This window comes from Salvelinus fontinalis, chromosome 2 (assembly GCF_029448725.1).
Source record: "Salvelinus fontinalis isolate EN_2023a chromosome 2, ASM2944872v1, whole genome shotgun sequence".
Taxonomy (NCBI): Eukaryota; Metazoa; Chordata; class Actinopteri; order Salmoniformes; family Salmonidae; genus Salvelinus; species Salvelinus fontinalis.
The window spans coordinates 45,493,894-45,501,210 of NC_074666.1; positions in this window are offsets into that span (position 1 = coordinate 45,493,894).

A 7,317-nucleotide genomic window follows, 5' to 3' on the forward strand; every position below is an offset into this window, starting at 1 on the left:
ATCTCTGTATGGGTGGTTCCCACCATGAAGAATGGAGGACAAGGTGTGATGGTGTGGGGGTGCTTGCCAGTGACTTCTTTAGAATTCAAGGCACACTTAACCAGCATGGCTACCACAACATTCTGCAGCAATACGCCATCCCATCTGGTTTGCACTTAGTGGGACTATCATTTATTTGTCAACAGGACAATGAACCAACACACTGTGTTAGCCCTGTGTAAGGGATTTTTGACCAAAAAGGAGAGTAATGGAGTGCTGCATGAGATGACCTGGCCGCCACAATTACCTGACATCAACCCAATTGAGATGGTTTGGGATGAGATGGACCACAGAGTTAAGGAAAAGCAGCCAACAAGTGCTCAGCATATGTGGGAACTCCTTTAAGACTGTTGGAAAAGCATTCCAGGTGAAGCTGCTTGAGAGAACGCCAACAGTGTGCAAAGCTGTCATCAAGGCAAAGGGTGGTTATTTTGAAGAATCTCAAATATAAAATGTTGTTACTTTTTCAGTCGCTACATGATTCCATGTGTGTAATTTCATAGTTTTGATGTCTTCACTATTATTCTACAATGTAGAAAATAGGAAAAATAAAGAAAAACCCTTGAATGAGTAGGTGTCCATAGTTTTGACTGGTTCTGTATATATCACTGTATTGCTTCATACATTATGGCAAAGTGCACACGCTGGCCAGTTTATTAGGTACACCTCCCCATTCAGGAAAGTTGTTCGCTCCTACAGACAGTGAGTCATGTGGCCACGGCTTGCTATAGAAAGCAGCCAGACAGGCATCAAGGCATTTATTTACTATTCGATTGAATGTTTGAATGGGCAAAACGAGTGACCTAAGGGACTTTGAGCGTGGTATGATAGTCGGTGCCAGGCGTCCTGGTTCCAGTATCTCAGAAACAGCCGGCCCCCGGGGCTTTTCACACTCGACAGTGTCTAGGGTTAACCGAGAATGGTGCGACAAACAAAAAACATCTAGTCAGCGGCAGTCCTCTGGGTGAAAACAGCTCATTGATGAGAGGTTGAAGGAGAATGGCAAGAATTGTGCAACGAAAATCGGCCACAAAAAGACAAATAAGGGCGTAGTACAAAAGTGGTGTGCAGAACGGCATCTCGGAACACACAACTCGTTGGTCTTTGTCACGGATAGGCTATTGCAGCAGATAACCACACAAGGTTCCACTCATGTCAGCTAAAAACTAAAATAAGTGTCTCCAGTAGGCACGTGATCACCAACACTGGAAAATGAAGTGATAGAAAAATATCACCTGGTCCGACGAATCCCTGTTCCGGAGTCAGGATTTGACATAAACAGCATGAGGCTGTTGCCCCACCCTGCATGGTGTCAACGGTACAGGCCGGTGGCGGTGGTGTAATTGTGTCGGGAATGTCTTCCTGGCACACGTTAGGTCCCTTGACACCAATTGAGTAACGTGTACATGCCCCCGAGAATTCAGGCTGTTCTGGAGGCAAAGGCGGGTCCGACCCGGTACTAGATGGGTGTACATTGGCCATTAATTTAAGATTTCATGGATGGTGTACTACAAATAACCCCCCATATCCATTCATTCATTGTAGTACACAGAGTACTGGACAATGACAATGGAGTAGGCATGAGCGCAAACAGATCTGGGACCATGCTCGATGGAAGCAACTACACCACCCCTTTAGTTGATAACAAAAAAAGTTCAAATAACCCCAAGGAACGTGCCTACAAATAGCACGATCAAAATATGTTTGAAAATCCTTATATTGCAAACATGTTTTTTACCTCATACTGAACAAAAATATAAATGCAACATGTAATAATTTCAACGAGTTAGAGTTCATATAAAGAAATCAGTCAATTTAAATAAATTCAATAGCCCTAATCTATGGATTTCACGACTGGGCAGTGGCGCAGCCATGGGTGGACCTTGGAGGGCATACTGTAGACCCACCCACTTGGGAGCTGGGCCCACCCACTGGGGAGCCAGGCTCAGCCTATCAGAATGAGTTTTTCCCCACAAAAGGGCTTTATTAGACAGAAATACTCCTCAGTTTCATCAGATCCCCAGGTGGCTGATCTCAGACAATCCCGCAGGTGAAGAATCCAGATTTGGAGGTCCTGGGCTGGGGATTGTTAAATGAGGCCTGCAGCTGTGAGGCCAGCTGGATTCTCTCCCAAATTCTCTAAAACGACGTTGTAGGCGGCTTATGGTAGGGAAATGAACCTTCAATTTTCTGGCAACAGCTCTGGTGGACATTCCTGCAGTCAGCAAGCCAATTGCACCCTCTCTCAAAACTTGAGACATCTGTGGCATTTTGCTGTGCAGTGGCGACCTGTCGTTCAGGGCAGGTGGGGCGGGGGGGGTTATCTTTTTGCATGTTATTTTGACATTAAGACATGTCACATATCAGTTTGCAAACAATGTAAAAACTATAAAATAATTGAGTTAATAAAGCCACATACAAACTTGGTCTCTTTTTTGCTTTCTTGAGTAAGGCAGCTCCAAAATGCAGATGTTTCAGCCTAGCTCAGTGCTTTCTGTGGTGGTGGGGCAGCCAGCGGAAAATATGGAGCATAGGGGTTGGTAATGTTCTCCAGTTGCGCCATGATTGGATAATGTTCTCTAGTTGTGTCGTGATTGGGTAATGTTCTCTAGTTGCGCAGCAATTGGCTCAGTGTTCTTTCACTCATGGGGACAGAGCTAAAAAATTCAAGCCCCTTGGGTGCTGCCATAGAGTTACATTAGAGGAGCCCATCCAAGATGGCTTAAAGTCATTGGCCACAGATAAAATAACATCAAATCACGTTATACCTACAGTAGCTTTGATAGGACATGTCAACATCATACTTTCAAAATCTTAGCTAGCAAGCTAGCAGTGATCATTATGAATCAAGTCGAAAATCTACTGGCAAATGCTTTTTAATCCTTGTCATATTAAGAGAAATAATGAAGAGAAATTATAGATATATACAGCTGAAATCAGAAGTTTACATACACTTAGGTTGGAGTCATTAAAACTCGTTTTTCAACCACTCCACAAATTTCTTGTTAATTAACAAACTATCGTTTTGGCAAGTCAGTTAGGACATCTACTTTGACATAAGACATTTTTCCAACAATGGTTTACAGACAGATTATTTCACTGTATCACAATTGCAGTGGGTCAGAAGTTTACAAACACTAAATTGACTGTGCTTTTAAACAGCTTGGAAAATTCCAGAAAATTATGTCATGGCTTTAGAAGCTTCTGTTAGGCTAATTGACATTATTTGAGTCAATTGGAAGTGTAACTGTGGATGTATTTCAAGGCCTACCTTCAAACTCAGTGCCTCTTTGCTTGACATCATGGGAAAACTAAAAGAAATCAGCCAAGACCTCAGAAAAAAAATAGTAGACTTCCACAAGTCTGGTTCATCCTTGGGAGCAATTTCCAAACGCCTGAAGGTACCACTTTCATCTGTACAAACAATAGTACGCAAGTATAAATGTAACAGTATAGCTTCCATCCCTCGCCTCGTCCCAACCTGGGCTCGAACCAGGGACCCTCTGCATACAACAACAGTCACCCATGAAGCATCATTACCCATCGCGCCACAAAAGCCGCGGCCCTTGCAGAGCAAGGGGGACAACTACTTCAAGGTCTCAGAGCAAGTGACGTCACCGATTGAAACGCTAACTAGCTAGCCATTTCACATCGGTTACATAAACACCATGGGACCGCGCAGCCATCATTCCGCTCAGGAAGGAGACGCGTCTTGTCTCCTAGAGATTAACGTAATTTGGTGCGAAAAGTGCAAATCAATCCCAGAACAACAGCAAAGGGCCTTGTGAAGATGCTGGAGGAAACAGATACAAAAGTATCCATATCCACAGTAAAACGTGGTTTATATCGACATAACCTGAAAGGTCGCTCCAAAACTGTTATAAAAAAGCCAGACTACGGTTTGCAACTGCACATGGAGACAAAGATCATACTTTTTGGAGAAATATCCTCAGGTCTGATGAAACAAAAATACAACTGTTTGGCCATAATGACCATCGTTATGTTTGGAGGAAAAAGAGGGAGGCTTGCAAGCCAAAGAACACCATCCCAACCGTGAAGAACAGGGGTGGCAGCATCATGTTGTGGGGGTGCTTTGCTGCAGGAAGGACTGGTGCACTTCACAAAATAGATGGCATCATGAGGAAGGAAAATTATGTGGATATATTGAAGCAACATCTCAAGACAGTCAGGAAGTCGCAAATGGGTCTTTCAAATGAACAATGACCCCAGGCATACTTCCAACGGTGGCAAAATGGCTTAAGGACAACAAGATGTAGGTATTGGAGTGGCCATCACAAAGCTCTGACCTCAATCCTATATAACATTTGTGGGCAGAACTGAAAAAGCATGTGCGAGCAAGGAGGCCTGCAAACCTAACTCAGGTTTTGGCCTTTCTAGGGAGTTTTTCCTAGCCACCGTGCTTCTACACCTGCATTGCTTGCTGTTTGGGGTTTTAGGCTGGGTTTCTGTACAGCACTTTGAGATATCAGCTGATGTAAGAAGGGCTATATAAATACATTTGATTTGATTTTGAGTTACACCACCTCTATCAGGAGGAATGGGCCAAAATTTACCCAACTTATTGTGGAAGGCTACCTGAAACATTTGACCCAAGTTAAACAATTTAAAGGCAATGCTACCAAATACGAATTGAGTGTATTTAAACTTCTGACCCACTGGGAATGTGATGAAAGAAATAAAAGCTGAAATAAATCACTCTATTATTCTGACATTTCACATTCTTAAAATAAAGTGGTGATCCTAACTGACATAAGACAGGGAATTTTTACCAGGATTAAATGTCAGGAATTGTGAAACTGAGTTTAAATGTATTTGGCTAAGGTGTATGTAAACTTCTGACTTCAACTGTACATGCTAAACTTGCCACTCTGTCCCCGTCCTTCTACCCAGCATTGCCTGCTGTGCTTCAGATTCAGTGTTGTTTGTTGTGCAACAAACTGCACATTTTAGAGTGGCCTTTTATTTTCCCCAGCACAAGACTCACCTGTGTAATGATCATGCTGTTTAATCAGCTTCTTAATATGCCACACCTGTCAGGTGGATGTATTATCTTGGCAAAGGAGACTCACTAACAGGGATGCAAAAAAATATGTGCACAAAATGAGAAAAATGTGCTTTGTGTGTATTTGGAACATTTCCGGGATCTTTTATTTCAGCTCATGAAACATGGGACCAACACTTAACATGTTGCGATTTATACAAATAACACTATGGTCCCATTTAATATATCCCTGTCAGTCATTTGTAAGTACATCATATAACCCTTCTAATCCATTTTTGTCTGTCCCCGTCTTTCTACCCAGCATTGCCTGCTGTGCTTCAGATTCAGTTGTTACTCATTCCGTAGATATCTTGACATCACTAACCGATAAATCCAGATGCTTTACGTGTTGTGTAATATGAGCCACTATCTCTTACAAATAGGCTTATAATGTGATGTCTCTATGCATCCACTGTCTCCAAATGGCTGTTTATTAGTCGCGATCATGCATGCTTATGACAAGTCGTACAATGCATTACACCTGTAAAGTGTTATCCCTTGTTTTTGTACTTCTATGGACAGAAGTCCATCCTTTCTATTATTTTATTTTCCTGTCAATTTTAACAGGACTTTGCAACAAGGAGCAGCACCCTGTCAGAAACAGGAAAGGTACTAACAGAGCACAATTTAAAGAAAGCATCTAAAGAGTCTGAAATGTAAAATGCAGGATCTAACGTTCGATTAAAACCGATTGTTTTTAGGAAGGAGAAGAGAGACACCACCGTGACAGAGAATCATGTGTATGCTGAGATTGGAAATTAACCGGTAAAAAGAAAATGCAAGGACAGTAACAAAGGGTCATTACTTTGCCACTCATTGAAGCAGTGTGGGACATTGTTAATGCCTTAGCTCAGTGCATTGTGTGTCACCTCTAGGAGCAGCTTGAACAGGAGGAGGTGAACCCATTGCCATACGTCTACACAGACTTCCTTCCAAACAGAAAACAAACTGAGCCCCTGAAGGACTTTGGGTACTCCACCATCGGGCCAGCCTAAGAGCCAATTTAGGCTTGATCCGAAAATGTGGTCGGAGGCACCGTTTGGATGGTGTGACACAATAGCGAAGCCTCCGGAGGCACGCATAGGCCAAATTGAGCTCCGTTCTGCATCACTATAGCTCTGCATTGACATGATTGGTTGACGGTAGGTGAGGGCGGGAGGTCTCACAAACTCACTTCCTTGACAACTTCATTCACAACAGCTCTGCCACAGATAAAACAATGAGACACATTTCTCCGGATGTACTACCAAATAGCGAGAGGAAGCCAAGTGTTCATTTGAACATTTGATCTCAATACAGTTCTGTTCCCAAAACTAAAATCTGTTACGAACAGAGTGGACTAAGTTTTGTAGACTTTACCCTTTGCCAAAGTTTAAAAAAAAAGTGTTGTTTAGGATTGCAAAGGCGAACTGACTTATTGTACACGCGCACCTCACATAGTAGGCGTTCCCTAAAAGAGATATGCAAATGAAGCTAGAACGTGCCTATAGGATCTCGCTAACTCATGCTTGGCTCTGCCCACTTTTTTTAAAATTTTTTTACCTTTATTTAACTAGGCAAGTCAGTTAAGAACAAATTCTTATTTTCAATGACGGCCTAGGAACAGTGGGTTAACTGCCTGTTCAGGGGCAGAACGACAGATTTGTACCTTGTCAGCTCGGGGATTTGAACTTGCAACCTTCCGGTTACTAGTCCAACGCTCTAACCACTAGGACTCATTTGCACCCATTTGAAACGACAGGCTGTGGTCCATCTTGGTTTAGTTATACAAATCCTTGGCTCTGTGCTGCTCGTCGAAGCGCAAGAAGTATGAATGCCCTGACTTCTGCAGAGCCCATATCATCATAAATACTGCACGGCCAATGCAGACGTCAGAATGACCACGCAGCACCTTTAAGTGGCGTCACAGTGATCAGAGGGATCCAAAAATGTATCGGGGGTTTGGGATAAGGGTTAATCAAGTGGTTAGGACATAGACAGTCAATTTCCACTATTCACATCCCAGAATGAGTAGAAGACGAAGAGAATTGTCACATATATTTCTTAGAAACTGCATTAAAGTGCCCATTATGCTAGAGTTCCCCAATTTAGCCAGATCAAACAGTTGGAGCGCCGTGCTGCAACAGAATGCTTATGTTAACATTTGCGTTACAGTGGTAATTGTTTAACAGATTCCAGAAATCACATTTTGATGTCGAAGAAGAGACTGTGTTGAG